The 22,366-nt window shown below is 38.6% G+C and overlaps 1 protein-coding gene across 2 annotated transcripts in view; it reads left to right on the top strand.

The window, feature by feature from the left end:
• Positions 1–22,366, top strand: part of LOC310903460 (uncharacterized protein) — a 490,104-nt gene that overhangs the window by 72,588 nt on the left and 395,150 nt on the right. The window lies entirely within an intron of this gene.

The raw sequence follows: 22,366 nt of genomic DNA, 5'->3' as shown, positions 1-22,366 counted from the left end.
CTGGGTGCTTTTGTGCTTGGCATAGGCCCTTGTAACAAACTAGGTTTAGATTTAATGACAGGAGATGGTGCTTAGCAGTTAGTAGTTGCAGAATTCATTTTTATGGCATTCTGTTCTTTTTTAGTATTGCACTGTATGGCAAGGACGTTTATTCTTTCCACATATGATTAGGTGACTTCACCATCTTTTTTTGAGGCTGAGACTGCAGATATTTTGGGCTGTATATGTGAGCCAGTATTCTTTAGGGAATAAAGCATAAAGGTCTGCAGAAACTCCAGCTAATGAGCAGTAAATTTATATGGCAAGTTATTGTCCTTTTCCCTTGGTTTATTTTTAGGCTACAAAACTTAGTTTAGAATACGAAAGAATAGACTCCCTTGATTCTTTTGCACCCTCTCCATACCTGTGGTGTGGAAGGCTCAGCACTGAAAACACTTGTCTCTGTTTCAAAATAAAAATGGCCAATCTATCAGCAAAGAAAACATCACAGATTGCGTGAGAGTTTCTGTTACAAATGTTTCTTTAATTCATGTCTGTGTGAGAACAAGGTTTTAAATACAGGCTGATATTCTCCAGCTCCTGAAGTCTTATTGATATCAGCCATGAGTAAAATCAGTGCTTATTCAATCTCTATTAATGCGTTAAATTCTTGTCTTGTTTCTGGGTTTTCAGGAACTTAATTGCCCTGAAACAATTTGAAGAGGCTGAAGGGGATGGATATTTTCTTTTACAACCAGCCAGAAAATAAACAATATAAAACAATATAACCAATCTATTAGAGTGAAAGAGTGCCTCGGTTCAGGTGAAAATATTACAGTCATGTGGATGGTATGCAATAGAAAGTGAATGTATCATTATCTTACCGCTTGATTAGCTGTGCCTGACTCCCTCTAAAAGACTATTTTAATTGTTCATCTCCTTCACTCTTCACTTTACCATCAAATCTGTTTCAGCAATTATTTAGAAATATTTCAGTGTTCCTGTAAAGTGTTGAATTGGTTATAGTGAAAAATGAAGTATTTATCTGTACAAGATGTATTAAAATCACTTGAGCAGATGTTGTATGGAAAAAGTTCTCGTTTCTCAATCCATTCTGGTTTTGGCTTCCTTTTTCAGGCAGTTTGCCTACATTTTGTTATAATGGTGTGGGCTTTTTTTTTTTTTTTTAACATAATTATACAAATTCTGTGCCATCCCACTGCATGTCGTGACTCAGAGGCCATCTGATAATATTTGATTTGTAACAGCTTAAGCATGGTTTCAAGTGGGCATCCTGAAAAACAAACATCAGCTCCCAAAGTTTAAGAATTCTGTCTATGAATGAGACATGCAAAAAATGCATTCTGTCTATAAGTACTTTTCCTCATAAAAAATCACTCACATCCCAACTATACATTACATACTTTTTTCAAGTGTGTTTCTATGAAGAGGGAGCAAAGTACGTTCTTTAGATGGAAATTTCTTTCTGGCCATGCTTCTTCAAATCATCAATTCTCTTCTTAGGTAGCAATATCATTTTTGCAGTCTTTTTGCAGTGTTTCTCTAAGTTATGATCACAAATGGGTAGTGGGGCTCTAGTAACCCACCAGAATACTGTAGAGGTTAATTCAAAAAGAAACCAGAAACCAAATTCTGCACGTGCTGAATTGTTTCACTTTATTGTTCATCCTTCCACCTCTTCATCTTAGCCTTACCATGAAGAGCTTTGTTTTGTGTTTCCACATTTTCAGAGTATAAGGCATATCAAAACTGGAATGTGAAAGGGTATGTTTAGAACCTGTGTGCTGAAATGTCTGTCTTACAGTTTTTAAGACTTGACTGAGGTGCTGTGAGTATCTATTCCTACGTCTCAGATTCATTTTTTCTCTCAACATTATAGAATATGAAATGGCCAGGACTAGTAGGTCATACCATGAACCTGATCATTCACTGAATGCTGGGAAATTTAAGCGATTTGTGTTTTGTCCCACATTTTTATTATATATCCATAAAAATTTAATTCTGTTAAAGTTCTGTAAATATCCATATTCTTAGCTATTATTAAACAGTTTAAAAATAATATAAACACATTAAAAATCAATGCTGTGTCATATGCTATTTAGAATAATTTGTTTCATTGAGTTTTTTACAGTTTTGTTTTGAGTCTTTTTCTATCTGTGATACAATTTGAACCTGTGTATGATAGCTCTGATTTGTGTTTTAGTGATACTGTTAATATATAGACCACAGCTGCTTACACCTTAATCCCTGCTTCTCTCTACTTACGTTAAGATAGAAAGACTTACTGGGCTGCTGCGTGATTAAATGTTAATGTGTCCCACACAGATCTGGTTTAGACAGTGTGTTTATTAAAATATTCAAGGTAGAATAAACCAGCATATAATAAACTGCACTAACCATTTCCTTGGAATATTCAGAAAATGCAGATAAATGACACATTATCTAGGTGCATATGTAGAGAAGAAATAATTTGAAAAGTTTTTGTCACCAGTTGTGAAAGGAGAAAAATATAGTACTTTAGATAATGCAGTTCTGAAACAGACTTTGCTGCCCCACTTCGAACCTAATCCATATAATGGCTATATTGCAGTGAAGATAAGATCATCTTATAAGTACCATAAAAGTGCAAGCTGCCATGATTTTGCAGTTTTTTCCTTTTCCTGTTCCTTTTAAAAATCAGACTTAAATAGACCACCAGTAGTAGTTTATCTGTGATGCATCTGAAGATGGATATTTTGGTTTAGTGAGAACAAAATGTCTTATAGGTAGTAACTGCTGTACTCTCATGAACAGTTAACAAAGACCATCCTTTCCTCCAAAAACAAACAAAAAACAACAACAACAAAAAGAGGTTATTTCCAGGCACCCCTTGCAAACAAAAATCATACTAAACTCTATGCATCTAAATGGAAAAAATACTAGCATATATAATTAGGCATTTACTTAAATGATGAGATTAGGTATAGAGTTAGGGGAAAAAAAGACAAAACATTATTGTTGACAATGAAAATTTTAGAAAGCTAAAAATGTTCCATTTTAATATCAATTGGGTCTTTTATTAATATTTTAGAAGCCATGGACCATGCAAGTAAAAATAGATTGTTAAAAGAAAGCAGTAGTTTACCAAATTCTTTCTAAAAATGGTGGTGTTGATTAGCTATGTATGCTCTGGCTGTGCCATTCATTTGAAATGTACACCATGTAATTGATATCAGTGTGTCCAGATGCGTTTAAATAAATGTTAACGTAGGAAAAGTGCTTTTCAAAGAGAAGGTATCTATATGAGGAAGAGCTCTGAAAATCTTTCCTGCGTTTGCTCCTTAACAAAACAATTCTGAGTAGGGTGTCTAGAACTTTCTGTAGCTCTATGTCATATTGATAAATTAGGGCATATCCATTCCATATTTTCTAGCTGTGTTCCCTTCTGCCCCCAGTATTTGCAGAAACTTGTGGGTGGGTAATACCGTTTGTAGTTGTGTCTTAAGGATCAGCAGGTTTTCTATAATTCAGGCAAGAAGGGAAGTTAGTTATGGAAACTTATTTGCTGTTATTGTTGTCCTTAACAAGCGGTAGTGACAAGGTAAAAAGGGAGTGGGAGGCTTTGAGAGGGATGTGGGAGTGGGATTTGTTTCCATCGTGCTCTGCCAACCCAGCCAAACACGTCTTTTTCAGTGAGAAACCTGGTGTCTTTCTCCAGCCATTCCTACCTGTTCATAGGAATCATAATCATTGTATTAGTACTTATTCTGCATCATAAGCTTTGGAATCGTAAGCTTGGAATCAAATTGAAATTCATTTAGTTTGGATGAAAGATGTGCAGTAAACAGTACATCCTTCAGTTATTACAAGGCATAACAGACAGCAAAAGACAACCAATTTCAGAGGCAACTTGCTGAAGAACGAGTATTATATTGATGCTCCAAGTAGAAGTAACATTTTTATTTGTTATACGTGATTTTTCTTACCTATTTGTTAGCTTGCGTCAAGAAAATGTGACTTTCACACTACCTGGACCTGTACTGACTTGGAGGCAGTTTTAGAGGCATTTGAGTGCATGTTAGATTTCTATATAAAATCCAAATGGAGTAAAACAGGTTAGGTTTGTAATTTTCTTTGTACACTCCTGGAGGACCTTTGGCATACCTGTCGTCTTTCAATGTCATTTTGAGAATGCACCTACAAGGGTAAAGAAACAAGTCTAAGTAACTTCTCAACTTTCCTCACCAGGTAACAGTGACTAAGGTTCAAATGAAGGTTACGTTGGTTGTTTTGTCTTTTCAAGGAGTGGGTTTTGGTTTTGGTTTTGTTTAATAAATAAATAATTAAAAACAAAAAACAAACAAAAAACAAAAAAACAGATGCATGTGTCTCAGCTTTATTTTGACCAGACTGATGTGAGCTATTTACAGGTGAATTGTTTGGTTAAGCATCCCTTTGTTTTCATGGCTCATTTTTCCAGAAGTTCCTTCAGAACACAGATACAGTGTGACCTTGAAGAATATTCAAGATCCCAAGGCATGCCCTGAATGTGTGTGTGCTGCTTCCACAGTAAGACAGCGTGCTGTAATGCTTGACTACATCTTGGAGGCAATGTGGAGTACTGGCAGCAGCGCAGGCTTGAGCCTGACTGCTCAGCTCTGCTGTTGGCTTGTCGTTCCTCTGTCAGTAGATAAGGTGTCAGTTGAACCAGGAATGAGTTAAGGACCCTATCAAAATTTCGTAACAGACTCTCCAGCTTCGTACTGGACACAAAACTCTTCAGATTCATTTTCTTTTTGCATCAATAGTCAAGTGGGGAAAACAAAACAAAAAATCCTTTTACTTCTGGTTCAATTTTTACAGGAAGTGCAATTTGCTTCAGATTTCTGTCAAGTTAAGTTCTAGTTTCTCACTGTTAACTTAAGCGTTTGCCCTTAATGTACAGATTAAACATTCCCCAGCTATTATCTTCATATCCAGATATTTAACTTCTCCATTGTTCTTGTCACGATTTTATTTGGTCATTTTATTTCCATTACTGTGTCTTTTTCCAGAAGTCGCTAAGAGGTTGGGATGTTGGATATGCTGTTTTGGTCAGGATCTGAATTCTGGCCAGAGGCTCAATATAACAAAATAATCTACTCCAAATCAACCTGGACCAGTGACTTTGAGAGATACAGTTCCCCATCTGTGATACCATTTCTATTTCTTGTTCTCTTCCAGCTATAATGTCTCCTGAGGAAACAAATCAAAGAGGAGCTGTTATCCATTATAGACCCTAATCATCTGCCCTTTTGTGTGCTCAATACCAAATCCCTTCTCTGGTTTGTAAAATCAAGCAAAAGGGCTTTGCATAAAAATTGTTTGACATGTTAATATAGCAATGGGCCTTATTGTTTTAGCAGTTCTAAGCTTCCAGTCTTTCTAATTTGATTCCCCAAATAGGAGGGCCCCTTGAAATGACAGACAAAGAGTGAGTGAATTCTTGGCTTGTTTCCATCTTATAACTGTGCCTGGACAATATTTCTTTCCTCTAAAGCAAGTCCTAAGGAAAGCATTTGTTGTCTTCTTTGTTTAATTCTGTTTTAATCTTTTTTTCTTGGTTAGTATTATGTTCCTTGGTGGAGCTCTGTACCCCTAATGTATTTCTGTTTGCAAAGGTGAATTGAACTTATAGCTGAATACAGCTCAGCACCCATCACCCCCTGCCTTGCTAACCTGGCATTTGACCCCAGTTCAGGCACTATGGAAAGCTACTCTCACTCCCTCTGCTCTCAAACAAATATGCAGACATTCTTTGCCCTAGACCAGTTACCTTGCAAAAGCATATTGATTTTAGTTTCTTGAAAGGCAACGTGAGCATTCCATGATCCTGAGAAATAACAATTTTAACTATGGAAAAGATAAACTCGTTGCTGCCTGAGGCAATACAAGTAAAGTACTTACCAAACTGAAATGTTTATACTTTGGGGAATATACCATAAATACTGTAATGTCATGAGATGATTCAGTTACCCCTTGGCTTATCTATAAAACGTTAAAAAATGTTAAACACAATTAGTATAAGCATCCTAATCTCTCTAGAGGCACATTGCTCATAGTATTGCTTGAAGTCTATGGAAAATAGTCTGAAGCATTTTATATTGTTTGCTTTTATTTTTTGAGATTGAATGGGAAAAAAATCTTAAAGATAGTGTATTTTCTTTCTTAATGAAGGCTACTATACTCTGCTGGTGAAGCTGTACTAGGCTGGTTTCGTTGTGGAGTGTCAGGATCCAAGTTGGGAGTCTATAGTGTTCACTAGTAGCAATCAAGTCCTGAATAATCTTAACAATTCAAGGAAATATTTCTCACTGCTTTTATCCAGAGTTTCTGTAACTTAAGGTGATCTGTGTGAAGAATGTACTCTTGTCCTCAACAAAAACCATGTTTATCTGAGTGCTAAGAGTATTTGTGAACACAAAAGCATACAAATCCAGTAAAGAGCGTAGCCATAGACCTAAAGGAATGTTTTATCTGAACAATTATCTCTCATAATTATTTATGTATGGTACCATTGTTTGCTGAAAAAGATTTTTGCTTCTGGGCTTAATTGAGAAAACCTTTAAATAAGGATTTTTATCAAAAGTGGGATGAGACAGAGTGGATTGCAATAGATTTTAAGAAACCAAGGAGAAAGAAGAAATTGGGAAAATGGCAGCTGGAGAAATAAAATAAGAGCAGAGATGAGTTCATTCTTCAGCTTCTCCTTAATATAGTTTTGGTACTGATCTTTTCAGCCTAATACCTTCCAAAAGGGAAAAATGCGTAAAGGTCTCTGCTGATCACATTGAAGGGAGATAACATCTTTTTATTGAGGATGAAAGATGTGTAATGTGTTGCCACACAAAACTTGAAGAAATATAGTTTGATCTATCTTTGGGTTATAACGTTCCCCAAAAGCAGTGATTTGACTCTGTTGCCACTGATTTCAATAGCAGTGATCATCCTTTTAGTTTGGTATTGATATTATGAGTATAGCTGATGACATCTAAAATTTCTTCCATTTGTTTAGCTTAGGATTCTGCTGCTGTGCTTTATCTTCTAGCTTTTATCCTCAGATCTCCAACAAAAACATGCATCTTAAACAAGAATTTATATGACTCTGCTGATAACAACAACTAGATTGTAAATGAGATGTGACAAGGCAGAGGGTGGATATTCTGGTTTAATAACTACAATTAATCAATCAATCAATCACTCTCTATCCCTAGGGGAAATGGCACATTATATGGATGCAGTTACCTTATTTGTTTATCTGTTACAGTGCCCTTGGGCAAGTTCAGGTTCTTTTGTGTAATAATTATCCACTCAGAACTGACAGTGAACATGAACTACTACCCTTACAATCGCCCTATGTTGGTGTATCATCATTGGACTATATAGTCATGAGTCGGTGAAGGTGAACTATACCTCTGCTCCACCCAAAGACATTAAAAAGCTTTTTTTTTTTTTGAGGTTTTCTGGGAATTAACTCAAATAGAGCAAGATTAAAATTAGACCTTTTTAGATTTCCTTTGTGATTATATACACTTAGTTATATGAACTGGTGAATGAAGATAGAGAAATAAACTAGAAGGATAATTTAACAGAAAAATCCGTCCAAGTGTATTTTTAGCCAAACTCCTGATTTAGTCTGAATTGGATATGATTACATTTTTCTCCCTCAGTGTTAAACATCACCTTAAATCTAATAAATTTGACTTTGATCTTGAAAAGTAATTTCTTGCTATGCAATATCAGAACACTGCACAATGAACTGAAGGATTTTTTTTTATTTCCAGGCAGTGAATGTTTTGACCCTACTGTACTAACCCTAGACCCCGTTATTTTAACACAACCCATATATACTCTTTTGTTTGAAAGAACCTTGTAGAAAAGTCTGATTAAAAAAATCTGTCTGTATCTATCACCTGTAGCATATTTTCTAGTTATTTTTTTTTCTGCAGCTGTTTCTCTAATAAAAGGATTTTTACCCCTTATTATGGCTTATCTATTTGCACATTTTTTTTTCCTCACCTGGTGTAATAATCCTCTATTTGCAGCACTGTCAGGATCTTCACAGTAACCAGCTGTGATGTCACAGACAGTGGATTATGATTTCAGTTAAAGAATATATGAAACTTTAAAAACAATACATTTTCATGATCTAATGTATGTATTAAATAGAAACTAGTCTTATTGTTAATCTAGATAGCAAAATTAAAATCCAGTTGTTTTAAATGTCATGGTATCTAAATAAAATGAAGAATTCTTTCCCTGGTATGAACAGTATGTTGTTGATGAGATGGTATCCTCAGTTATTCCAATAAGGAACAACTATTCTCTTGCTATTGTTTAGCTCTGATTTTAATAGACATAACTAGTAGATAATGAAGACAAAGTATAAACAAATGTTTTGTTTCAAAGAAGCAAAAGTAACATAGCGTATGTAAGAACTAATTCTGAACCATTCCAGGTAAGCACTATTTTATTTTTGCAACAAGGCTAGTAGGTCTCGCCAAAGCAACTTGCAGTTATCTGCCCTTTTTGAGCACAGATCTGAGTTGTATTTTTTAGGAATTTCTTTTATCTTTTCATAACAAGTACAATGTGATTTGAAAAATTAACCCATTCTGAATGTGTGAATTGGAAAATCTACACAGATCAACATTACAAATTGTGATGCTTTATTAGGTTAAAACACTGAGAAGTATATTAAAATATTTTCTTTCCTACTTTCATGGAATTTAAGGAGTAACTGACATTTGCAACTCTCACTCTAAAGTTAAAACTGACAAAACGTTACTGTCACCTGTCAGTCAGAAATGTATGCTATTATTCATGTTTTACCAGTTATTTCTCTGTAAAAGATCTTATATTGTCACCAAAAAGGAGACCTGGGAGGCACTTAATTTGGTCAGTCTTCAGTTGCTTTGGCTTGAGCAAGAATCAACCGATAATTTCTAATGTGGCTTTCCACTGTTGGGAAGAGAGCAATAATAATCAGGGATCAAATAAAAGAAACCAGTCCAAAATAGTATTTACTTTTCTGGAGCCCTTCGTAAACTTGTATATTAACTGTCCAAGAAACAGTCTGTATGAGTCATACTTCATGTGAGATGGCCTGGCAGATTCAGTGCCAAATGCTGTTTCTGTTCAATCTGCACAATTTCTTCAGCCCACGAGCAATCAGATGTGTCAGCCAGATGTCAGTAGGGCCATCTTGGCTGTGTGTTTCTTTCAATATAGTGGGAGCATCCAAAGATAGGGTGCATGTTAGATTTAATGGAGGTCTATCAAAGCTTACTACTGTGTAATATGCTGGTTACAAAATGTAGGGACAGCATTAAGAAATCACAACAGTTTTATTTCAGTAATTAGAATGAGATACAGTATGTTTGAAACACATACAATATGTACAATAATTTGTGTTCACATTTGAGCACAAATTATGGTGATTTACATCAATAACAGGGTTTGATCTAGAAGATGTAGGAATAAGCAAACTAAAATGTATGGCAAACTGCTTTTATTAGTTAAGGAAATATTCTCATGGAAATGATATTAAGCATATAACAATATACCTATTGTGCAAAAAATCAGCCACTAGATATATGAAGGTTAGATTCATAATTTCCATGCGTGGAATGCACTGACTTGTGGCATACTAGAATGACTTATCACCATCTCAAGAACAAAAACTCACTAATCTCAGGAGCAGCAAGCAAATCCTCTAACTTGCTAAACAACTTACCCGTGTTACCTTGACATTCGCAAATATATTAAAATAAAAAATAAAAAAATAAATAAACCACTAGTTAGGAATGAGAGGATAATTTCTTGAAAACAAGTTAGTGGATTATGTTAGTCCTTGCAATACACAGAGCATAGTATTGGTTTTGTTTGCTTTGCAAGTGGAACATGTCAGTTCAATGTTATGAAATTTTAACTCTGGAATTTTATTTCTAGCTATTCAAGGAAGAATTCGTATTTGTTGTCCGTATCATGTTAGCTGTAGTTGCTTGGATACCTTGTTGGGATCTTGTTTCTATTTCCTTCCTGAGTAGGCAAATGTTATAGGCTATGCAAGTATTTTTAGTCGTGAGTATTTGTAAATAGAACTCTGAAATTCTCATTCTGTAGACGTTCATGAAGAAAAAATTAGTTGATGAGTGTTTTCAGAAACTATCAACAAAAGTGTTCAAAAATAAGTGAATTGTGATGGATTTTGTTATTCTTTTGTTAGTGAAGTGATTCATCCTTTTTCAGAGGAGCTAACAGTGACCAGATTTTTGACTGGAAGATATTTCAGGGCATAGAGTTCCCCTCCTTTAAAAGTACAGGTTTTCTCCCCTTTTTGAAATAATGAAATGGGTGTGCAATTTCTTCAACCTTGAAGCATTTAAGAAAAAGCTCATTAGGAAATCCTCAAGACTTTTGTCTCTTTTCACTGCAAGGCATGCTTTCTGCAAGAAAATATCTTCTAGCCCACAAAGAGAATTTTGGAGCTTTGACCGCATAAAGCCTAGCACCAAAATCTGTTCTTTGTGTGGGTAGGAAATGTCTTTTTCGCCCACATTTTGTTCAGAAGAAGGAAAACATGAAGTAGATTCAGTAAGATATTTGTACATTTAGAATACAGGACCACCTCTGAATTAGACTTCTTTCATCATTTTGAATATATTTCAATAACCTATTAATTTCTCTGTCTTAAGTCCCTTTAATGCTAGCTAAATGCTAGACTTGCTTTAATTACAGAGGCAATAAAATCTTGATGTTCATACTTCTTTTTTTTCTAGATGAATCACTGCAGTGTCATTATTTTTATTTTTTATAAACCAGAATAACAGTCTTGGATGCACATACTGAAATTTAAACCCACTTAAACATATTTCCATTACCTCAGATACTTTGCCTGGATTGTGGCATGTCTCTATTTTTTTTTAACAGCACTCTTTATACTATGTGTATGTGTGTATTACACTGCATGCAACACAGTTGTTGTAAACAGTTTGCTTCCTCAGATACAAAACTATTATTATCTGTGACCAAGCAGAGTGCACTCTGTGTGTGTATATTAAAAACAAACAAAAAACTCAAACACAGGAGTTTACTTAATATGAGAATGGGTTCATTGGTTGGTCATACAAAATTTTCATTACTTTAAACTGTCATTTACATTAACTAGGATGTGCATAAAAACCACTCCTCACAACTTTATGTTGTTTCAATTAAGTTGTTCTTAGATCAAATCAAATAATGGTAGGATTAGTTGATCTGTAGAACTGCCTTCCCCATATGGATTGGTTTGAGATTATCCCACCAGGGGTTTACTATATGGGAAATTAAAAAAAATATATCTGAGTGAATGAATGTTTTCAAAAGGAAAAACCATCTATGGTAATGAAACTGAGTCTATTTTAAAATGCAAGGTATCCTCTTGAAAGCCAGTACTAAGCACAGTCAAAGAAAACATTGTGCACTAAGCACTGTGCATTATGATTACGAAACTAAATCTCATTTAATCCATCAATATTTTGGTATGTTTAATATTTAAAGAGTCTTTTTAAACCATTACTCAGAAAACCCTGGGATAAAAATGATTTTAGAAATAAGAAAGCATACAAGAACGGGAGATAATTTAACTTTTATCACTGTATTGTCATTATAAAAATAAAATCTACTGTAGCAGTAGTCTGCATATATGTGTAATTTGCATCTTTTCAGAACAGGAGAATACATCAGAGTGTTTTTCATAATTTTGAGACTTTTACAAATCAAGTGCATAATAAAATGCAAGGCTGTAATAAATGCAGTTATGCATCCCAAATATATGCCAAATGTGTTTTCTTACTCAATACAAGGAAATGCAGATGGTTGAAGGAAGTTTTTCTCTGTAATCAATACAACCAATTTTAAAGAGTACATACTGAAGCTGATACAGTTAGTCATTGCTTTCATTTTATAATAATATAAGAAACATTCCCTTATCAACTTGAGTGACCTGAATGTTTTTTATATTCTGGACTTGGCTTCTAAAAGAGAAACTGTTAGAGGAAAACATATGTTTAAAAAAATAATAATAGTATGCTTGTATTATATGATTTGAAAGAACATCTTTCCATCAGAGCTTGTCTGGGACATTGTTCCATGTGGATCCTCTCTGTGTGTATTTTTGTTGCATTGGATGCCTTGCAAACTGACAGGCATTCAGGAGCTACTGAGTTGTGTAAAGAAACATGGATTGAAACCACGCTTCTTTTCCCCCTTTTGTGCTATACTATGTGCTATTACAACACTGTATATTTCACAGCACTAACAACTTTCAAAAAACTGCTATATACCTTATACAGATGTTAAAATGTGTATGTGGAATTTACAATTTATAGGAATTCTAGTAGGAGGCCAATTATAGTTTCCTTCGAAAGAGGTCTTAACTGTGCAGATATATGGCTTGGGTAGCTCTTTTCAGTGACGTGCGTTAAGTCAGGTGTGTGCATGAGGGTGTGTGTGTACACACAAACAGTCCTTGTGTATACCAAGTAACATCACAGCTAAATGAATATGGAGTATGGAAATCCTCAGTTCATTTTATTTGTGTATTGATATTATGGTATGTTCTATAACTTAGAGGATCACGTAATTTCAACCACTCCAGATATATATTTTCCTGTTTATTAGGAAGATATGTGATAAGGACATAAGTGCTTTACGCTGGCGAAGGGGGATTGCTGTAGGATAGTATCTCTATTTGTTGCAGAAGGTGTAGAGTGAAAAGGCAAGGCACTGCAGTCAAAAGTCACCTTGGAAAAACCTCCGCTCTGTCATACAGAGATGCATGAATAATTTAACCTGCTAATAGAAATCTGCTAAAGACAATACATACAATTGGATAGCCAAGTGCTTGTGAATTAGATGACTTCCTTACTAGGTTCTCTCTCAGTAACCTTTTTTTGTGTCCCTACTCATAGGGTTTCTACAAGAGGGGGGTAGGACATTAAACTTCTTAATGGACTCAGGGACCTATTTTGCAGAAACACCACATACTGTGGTGTTATGTCATATCAGTTGCATCAGTCACAATATGCTATACAATGCTAAATATTCAGAAAAAGTAACATCTTCAAAGCAGAATTCGCAATTGACTTTATACGCTTTACATTTGAGGGAATAACAAATTACAAGGCCAACTAAAATGCAGTGCATACCTAGCTAACTAAGACTATTTATCCAAAACAGGATAAATAGTGCAGAGTGAATTCACAGCTGTCATTTGGCTTGCTTAAATTCCTTGGATGCCTTTGTCACACTGCTGTCACTCTGTGGTAACAGGGTAGATGTGTGCTCTCTGTGCCTCAGTTCTCCGTTGGAGATGCTACTACTTTGCATCATGATGGTAAATTTGTTGGTGGCTGTTAGTTTGTTCAAATGTACTGACTTCCAAAGGAAAGCTTCACCAAAAAAAAAAAAAAAAAGCTTCTGTAGTAATGAATAATGAGGTATTCAAAGCAGGCTTTTAGATCTACTTTAGAGACCTGTGGCATCACACTGAATAACACGAATAGAATAAAATAAAAAAAATACTTTTTTGTTCAGTAAGTAAGCACCTTTGAAAGTGGATTCCTGGGGAAATCCTAATATATGAATCAATGATTGCAGAACTGAGTACTGTCAAATCTGCTCTTGCAGTTGAGTAGAAAGCTGTCTGAGTTGTTGCTGGTCTTTTCGCAGCTGAAAAACAGTAATCCTTCATTGGACCATGGCAAACCTCATAGTTCATATCAGATCAAAAACTAAAATGGTGTTCCTTAAAATATCTTAGGTGATAGTTGAAACCAGGAACTTTTTTCTTGTGAATAGTCACTGTGTCTCAGTGGATATGATGGTAACCACTCAATAGCTCAGCTCCAATTGCTGAAACAAACCTGCCTGTGCCCTCCACCCCAGTGCCCAAGTGCAGGTGTAGAGGTTGTTGGGCATGTGTGCTCTGAGCTCTGCTCCTGTCAGGAGTGAAAAAAGCATGGTTGTGCTGTTGGAATCAGGCAAAACAATGTCTGATGTTAGGCGTATACATGTGGATTTTCCAGCTGTGATTAAGAACTGAAGGAGAGGAAAAGGGTTGTTTTGTCTATCTGTGCTTATTTCAGTCTGTGATTAAAATCAATTACAATAAATTCAGTTTACATATTTGTACATCTCATGTACAAATGTGTAATCATACCACTGCTGTAATGTGAATCATACCACTGCTGACAGTCTGAATTGTTCATGCTTTCAGCTGCTTGGAAGAGTTCTGCTGCCTAGGGTTTCACACGTGCTTCCTCAGAAAAGGATTATCAGAGTTAACTATGTGCAAATGTAGCCTGTTCGTGGAGCCAGCGCGTTTTAGAGAGGTTTTTCTTTGGCACTGTTGATACTTTGAGCAACCATTACTTTAGAAAGCTCCACCTCTCTTGTAGTTCCTTCAGTTTCTTTTATAGAGCTTTAAAAATGTTTTATCCTCATTGTGAGTCTAATCCTGTTTGTCCCTTCTTATTTTGAATGATCTGTTTCCTGGGGTATAGTTGAGGAATAATGTAGCTCGTGTAATGAATATTTTAATCTTCTGCACTGGAAGGACAAATTATAAGTGTGTGATGTCTGCCAATAACTCAGTAATCTACCATATTTTTGTAACTATGAGTTTGATGTTGCAAAATACTAAAGAGCTTATTATGTAAGAGGTTAAAGCTGTTCTCTGACGTTGGAGTTAGGCTCTGTATGTTTATATAATGCATATCAAAGTCTTTGTTTTTTCTGACAAGTGGCAGTTTGATTTTAAACCCTGCTTCCATCATTCAGAATGTGAAAGGGTCTTAGCAATTCTCGTGCTTCTGCCAGCTGCAGTATGACTGCTAACAAACCGCAACCAGTGCTCTTCTGTCTGACTGCTAATAGCTGGAACGTTAATTCTGTCAGTGCTTGTAGCTCCTACATAGAGCCATGGCACCTGAAGCATAAATTCTTCTCAAATTTCATTAAAATTCTGTATAAATATAAACAACAAAGGAAAAAAAAAAAAGAAAACGCATTTTCATTTTCCCAGTAGGCCACTGGGGAGGATGACCACATGAAGCAGCATAATGCTACCAAATGATTGCTGGGGAAGACTATTAGGCTGGCAGTGGGCGCTCCAGTGTAATACTTGGCACAAGTATTATTCAACACACTGAAGGGGAGAGAGAGTTTCGCAGGAGTGAGTTGCATCATTTTGCTGGCATTGTAGGAGCAGGTTGGTTGTGTGCAGTTGATCTCGTGTTTTGTTTCAGACAACAATGAAAACACCTCTTCATGTTTCTGAGCCTTGAAGCCACAGGTATTGACATTGCACTTCAGATTTTTTTTTTGTCCTTAGTAAGGGTGATTACAGATACAAGGCTGGGTTTCACGAAGTGGTCTCCCACTATGTGTCAGTGTGTGAATCTACATAAAATCTGTCCAGAATCACAGAATTGTAGAATTGTAGGGGTTGGGAGGACCTCTGGAGATCATCAAATCCAACACCAGCCCTGCCCCCCCCCCCCCCCCCCCGCTAAAATAGGTTGAGCAAGAAAGCATCTAGGGAGGTCTTGAATATCTCTGGAGAAAGAGACTCCACAACCTGTCTGGGAGCATGTTTCAGTGCTCTGTTAACGCTCACTGTAATGAAGTTCTTACGCGTCTTTGTGTGGAACTTCCTGTGTTCCAGTTTTGGGCCATTGCACCTGACCCCATCCATTTACCTCCTGCACTTTATATGTTTATAAACATGGATCAGACCACCCCTCAGTCTTCTCCAGGCTGAATAGACACAGGTCTCTCAGCCTTTCCTCATACAGGAGAAGCTCCAAGCCCTTAATCATCTTTGTGGCCCTCCTCTGGACTCTCTCTAGAAGATCCGTATCTTTTTTGAACTGGGGAGCCCAGAACTGGACACAGTATTCCAGATGTGGCCTTACCAGGGCAGAGTAGAGGGGGAGGACCACCACCCTCGACTTGCTGGCCACACTCTGTTTAATGCACCCCAGGATGCCGTTGACCTTCTTGGCCACAAGAGCACACTGCTGGCTCATGGCCAACCTGTTGCCCACCAGGACAACTGAACGTCATCAGGTTCCTCTCTGCCCAACTCTCCAGCCTGTCCAGGTTTTGCTAAATGGCAGCGCAGCCTTTGGGTGTGTCAGTCACTCCTCCCAGCTTTGTATTATCAGCAAACTTGCTGTGGGTGGGCTCTATCCCTTTGTCCAGGCCATCGATGACGATGTTGAACAAGACTGGACCCAGTACTGACCCCTGGAGAACGCCGCTAGTAACAGGCCTCCAACTAAACTCTGCACCACTGATCACAACCCTCTCAAATCATCAGGAGAAGAACAGTGGCAGTGCCTGGGCTGACTCTTGGCAAAATGAGTGTGCAGGTCTGGGGGTTCAGGAGCACTGAGAAAGTTGAGGTCTCTGTGTGGTAAAGTCACTCGTCAGAGGGGCTTTAGTTTGGAGGTATTTCTACATTGCAGAGGAGACAAGTTCTTTGTGCCATTAAAGGACATGATTATTTGGATTTTTCTTAATCTGGGTGCAAGACTGAAGTTGGCAGGTAGTACCATTGGAAAATACGTGTGTAGGATTTAGTGGATTTTAGTTGCTGGCTGGATCCACAGTTCTCTCACTGTTTGGTAATATGACAAACAAACCCCTTTTTTTTTTTTTTTTTTTTTTTTTGCTTTGTGAGGTGCTAGATGTGGTTTGATTATTGAATGACTTGTCTAAGTAAGCTGCTGGACTTTTTCTTCTGCAATACAGATATCTATAAACTAGTCCACATCAATCATTATCTGCTATTATGCTAACTGATGTTCTTGCAGGAGAGAACAAGGTGAAGATGAACACAGAAAATGAATTTGTCTTTTATCTCTGTAGGAAGGTTACCCTGCTAGGTTCAGGTTTAGCTGTGTAGCTGCTCTGTGACACATTTTTGCTTTCTGGCGCTGACTGTACTAAGCTTGCTCTGGGAACAAAAGGCTTTTGTTTCTGCTGATGTCAATCTAACTCCTTTTCAGAAGAAATAAATTAAATAATAATAAAAAATCTCCATGGCTTGCTTTACCTTAATCTTTACCATTCTGATGTGCTTTCTTTTCCTTTTCCCTTTTTAATTTGATTATTCATTTTTCCTTTGATTGAATTTGACTTGATCACCTCTATGTCTCATCAAAAAGCATTTCGGACCTGAGGACAGCTTGACTTCTCCAAGTTCTTTCTCTGAACTTTCAACTCTAAATTTTAATGAGCAGCCATCTGATTCTACTCAAGCTGCAGCAGGTTATTACATCTGCTGTGGTGCTGATTTAATTGTGTGGCTACATTACAATGCTGAGATTCCTGGAATCTCTGTAACCATTTTGATTTAGTGTATGTTTAAACATTATGAAAAACAGCTTTTTTTTTTTTCTTTTTCTCTTTCTCAGAGCTAAGGAAAACGTGGTCTAATTCAGGCTGAATTCCAGATGCGCTGTTGCAAAGACATGCTTTTGGTAACACATCAAAGAATTTTTCATCATCAGAATCTTTGGGTTTAAACTTGATCAGGTGTTTGTATCCTCCTCCACACAAGAGAGTGATACTTGGAGCTATGTGCCTTGTGCTCATATATGCAAACCTAACCAAATTTTACTGTGAAGGTATTTGTATTTCAAACAACATTTTGGACCAATGTTAGTTTACCAAACTCCTGTTAGTAGGTTGACATATGAAGTCCTTTATTGTTTTACAGATTTTATTTTCTGTTGATACATAAAAGTTATGAGACTTCTCTTACAGAGGACTTTGTACAGTGTGTCTGGAAAGAAAAAACACTTGTAGCTCCCCTGATCTGTATATTGAAATGTACTTTTTTTTTTCTTTCTTTCTATTGGAAGGAAAACAACAACAGCAGCAAAACAAAACAAAACAAAAACTTTCTTCCACCCTAACAATAACATCTATGCTTCTAGAAATGTAATGATTAACATGGTTGAAAATCACATATTTTTGAGAAAGAGGAGTTGTTTTTAATGCTATTTATTGATAAGAAATCAAAAAACATCATTTAAAATTCTTTTCTTTTTGTTTGATAACAAATCTCTGTCATCGAACTTCATTTCTAAAAGAAACTGACTATATGGAGGAAGAGTTCATGTTATTTCTGAATTCCCTGTTTCTGAAATCATTTACAATTTGTGTTATTTTCCTAGCCCATCTTTGTGATGTGTATTTTTTATTTTTTTTTTTCAAAAGTTAGGGCTTGGAATGACAACAGTGATGGCATTAGGAAAAAAGTTTACGAAAAAAATTATTAATTTGCATAGCACTACTAAAGCAACAGCATATAGGAAGATATACAGCCTGCTTAAAATTTATTTTCTATTTTTCTTTAGAAATAATGAAGCTGGTACCTAGTGCAAATTAAAGTAGCTTTTGATATAGGAAAACAAAGTCTTCAATTTTTTTGTTCTAGTAAAAGTCTTACATTCTGCCAAAGAAGAGGGCATCACATCAAAACTTTATAATGAAAAAAATCCTATTTTTTTTTACAAGTGCTGCAAAATATAGTGTAATCAATTTGAAATACGAAAGTTATTGAAAAGGAAAGAATAGTGGAAAAAATGATTTTTTAATGGAGAGGTTAAATTCATTCAGTAATGAAATTTCTTTCCTGTTTGAAGCATATTCCTCAATTTCTGGATAGCCAGTCTTCTATGTTAAGCATTTCTTTGATACATTTTTAAAATTGAGGAGTGGTTTTAATTGTTTTGCATCTCACAGGACAAATTTTGTTTTAAACTGGTGATTTACTGTCCTGGTTCCAGTTAGGACAGAGTTAAGTAGCTCATAGTAGCTGGTAGGGTGCTATGTTTTGGATTAGGATGAGAAGAGCGCTGATAACATGCTGATGTTTTAATTGTTGCAGAGCAGTGTTTACACCAGGCCAAGGACTTTTCGGCTTCTTGCTCTGTCCTGCCAGCGAGCAGGCTGGGGGTGCAGCAGGAGCTGGGAGGGGACAGACCCAGGACAGCTGACCCAAACTGGCCAAAGGGGTATTCCATACCATCTGACGTCATGCTAAACAATATATAGGGGTGGCTGGCCGGGGTGGGGGGGCCGGCTGCTCGGGAATAGGCTGGGCATCGGTCAGCGGGTGGTGAGCAATTGCATTGTGCATCACTTGTTTTCTTACACATTATTATTGTTAATACTATTACCATTATCACTATTATTATTATTATTGTTATTATTATTTTCCTGTCTTAATAAACCGTCTTTATCTCAACTCACAGGCTTCACTTTCCCGTTTCTCTCCCCCCATCCCAGAGAGGGAGGGGGGAGGGTGAGCGAACGGCTGTGTGGTGTTTAGCTGCCAGCCGGGTTAAACCACAACAGTCTTTTTGGCGCCCAACGTGGGGCCCGAAGGGTTGAGATATCGACAAATCTGACCAGAGTGTGTTAAACTAAAATTGGTATAAGTATTGGACCTGCTTAATAGTTGCTAGTCACGATGTTGATTGCCTTAATCTCCAGTCTGCTGTACCTGTATTCCAAATTGAGTTTTATGGTGCGTTACTTTCTGTATGTGCTCCCTGTTGCACTGTTTATCCTTTCCGGGCCCTGGTTTAAGATTGTTATGGTACTGTGCGGTGTAACAATGGCTTATGAAATGATGAAATATCTGGTCACGACTTTAACCTGGTATTTGTACTCAGCACTGACGTCGACTCTATACTTTGGAACCCATATCTCGGAAACTATTAGCAATTACACCTATTGCCTGTTTTCGTTAGGGAGCCAATCTGTGAAGGGGACAGGGGAAGACATGTTTCCCTACCTGTTCACTCTCCCTTTCTCCTTCACCACCACCCTCTTATCCCCCGAGTTAGTTACGGTGGTTCTCCGAGATGTTGAATATCCTTGGGATACTCAGACCAGCCTGCTCTTGTTGTTATGTCTCCTGAATGCGCTTCAGATTTTGTGGAGGGTTAAACAACTACTTAGGAATCTCATCCGGAGATCTGTCTTGAGGCGGGATAGTTGCGAGTGGCAGGGAGTGTGGGAGGATATGGGCAGGTTTCTAGAGCAGTGGTCACCTCCAGTGTTTTGGACATTCACCCCTGAACAACTGCAAAATCCTAAAAAGCTGGCAGAATGCTTGAAAAAAAGGTGTCATGACTCTGGCAGTTCCAAAGTGACACAAATCACTGTGGCGTGCTGGGGTCTGGCTTGTGCCTATCGAGCTGCAATTGATGTTATTAGCAACCTAGCTCCAGCTCCTGCAGCTACTCCAGCTGCAGCTCCTGCAGCCGCTCCAGTTCCAGCTCCTGCAGCTACTCCAGCTGCAGCTCCTGCAGCCGCTCCAGTTCCAGCTCCTGCAGCTACTCCAGCTCCAGCTCCTGCAGCCGCTCCAGCTCCTGCAGCCGCTCCAGTTCCAGCTCCTGCAGCTACTCCAGCTCCAGCTCCTGCAGCCGCTCCAGCTCCAGCTCCTGCAGCTACTCCAGCTCCAGCTCCTGCAGCCGCTCCAGCTCCTGCAGCCGCTCCAGCTCCTGCAGCCGCTCCAGCTCCAGCTCCTGCAGCTACTCCAGCTCCAGCTCCTGCAGCCGCTCCAGCTCCTGCAGCCGCTCCAGTTCCAGCTCCTGCAGCTACTCCAGCTCCAGCTCCTGCAGCCGTTCCAGTTCCAGCTCCTGCAGCCGCTCCAGCTCCTGCAGCCGCTCCAGCTCCAGCTCCTGCAGCTACTCCAGCTCCAGCTCCTGCAGCCGCTCCAGCTCCTGCAGCCGCTCCAGCTCCTGCAGCTGCTCCAGCTCCAGCTCCTGCAGCCGTTCCGGCTCCTGCAGCCGCTCCAGCTCCAGCTCCTGCAGCCGCTCCAGCTCCAGCCCCTGCAGCCGCTCCAGCTCCTGCAGCTGCCCCAGCTCGTGCAGCTGCTCCCACTCCTGTGGCTGGGTCAGAGAAACGAGCTGTAGCAGTGCAAGTTGACCCCGCAGAGGGTATCCCAACCCCTGTGGCAGACCCTGTGTCTGGGTCAGAGAAACGAGCTGTAGCAGTGCAAGTTGACCCCGCAGAGTGTATTCCAAGCCCTGTGGCAGACCCTGTGTCTGGGTCAGAGAAACGAGCTGTAGCAGTGCAAGTTGACCCCGCAGAGGGTATTCCAACCCCTGTGGCAGACCCTGTGGCTGGGTCAGAGAAACGAGCTGTAGCAGTGCAAGTTGCCCCTGTAGACAAGGTGAAAAAATGGTATAGAGGCTCAGGTCGTTTAAAACGCAGACAGTCTTCTGCTAAGTCTGGGCGAAGTGAAGACGAGGCTGGGCCATCAAAGGTGCAGGAGACTGAAGATGAGGATGAGGATGGCGAAAAATCAACAGTAACTACCCGGACTCCATACCAGCCATCAAAGGTGCAGGAGACTGAAGATGAGGATGAGGATGTCGGAAAATCAACAGTAATTACCCGGACTCTATACCAGCGTGAGCTACGAGATGTGCGAAAAGATTTTGGTCGCTGTATAGGCGAGCAGCTTGTCACCTGGCTGCTCCGGTGCTGGGACACGGGAGCCAATTATGTGGAATTGGAGGGCAAGGAAGCCAGGCGGCTGGGATCCCTTGCTAGGGACGCATGCATTGACAAAGCAATTGGAGATGGAGCACAATCTCGCAGCCTCTGGAGGCGTCTCCTGTCAGCTGTGAAGGAAAGGTATCTCTTCAAGGAAGAACTTGTATGTTTACCAAGCAAATGGACCACCATGGAGAAGGGAATTCAGTACCTGAGGGAATTGGCCGTACGGGAAGTAATTTATAAGGACCTAGATGACGCACAAACATCCACAGATCCAGATGCAGTCCAGTGTACACCACCCATGTGGCGGAAGTTTGTACGGAGTGCCCCATCATCATATGCCAGCTCATTGGCAATACTAGCCTGGAAAACGGAGGAGAATCCCACAGTGAATGAAGTGACTAAAATACTCCGGCAGTACGAAGGAAATCTCTCCTCTTCCCTAAAGGCCTGTGTCTCAGCTGTGGAGAAACTCTCTGAAGAGGTCCACCAACTTAAAGAGAATTTATCTTCCCCTCCACCTGAACGAACCAGTGTCCACCAGCTAAAAGAGAATGCTTTAGAGAAACTTTCTGAAAAGATCCACCAACTTGAAGAAAGATTATCTTCCCCTTCACCTGAACGAACCAGTGTCCACCAGCTAAAAGAGAATGCTTTGGAGAAACTTTCTGAAAAGATCCACCAACTTGAAGAAAGATTATCTTCCCCTTCACCTGAACGAACCAGTGTCCACCAGCTAAAAGAGAATGCTTTGGAGAAACTTTCTGAAAAGATC

Source organism: Anser anser, assembly GCF_964211835.1.
Source record: "Anser anser genome assembly, chromosome: 8".
Classification (NCBI taxonomy): Eukaryota; Metazoa; Chordata; class Aves; order Anseriformes; family Anatidae; genus Anser; species Anser anser.
This window is presented reverse-complemented; position numbering and strand designations above follow the sequence as displayed.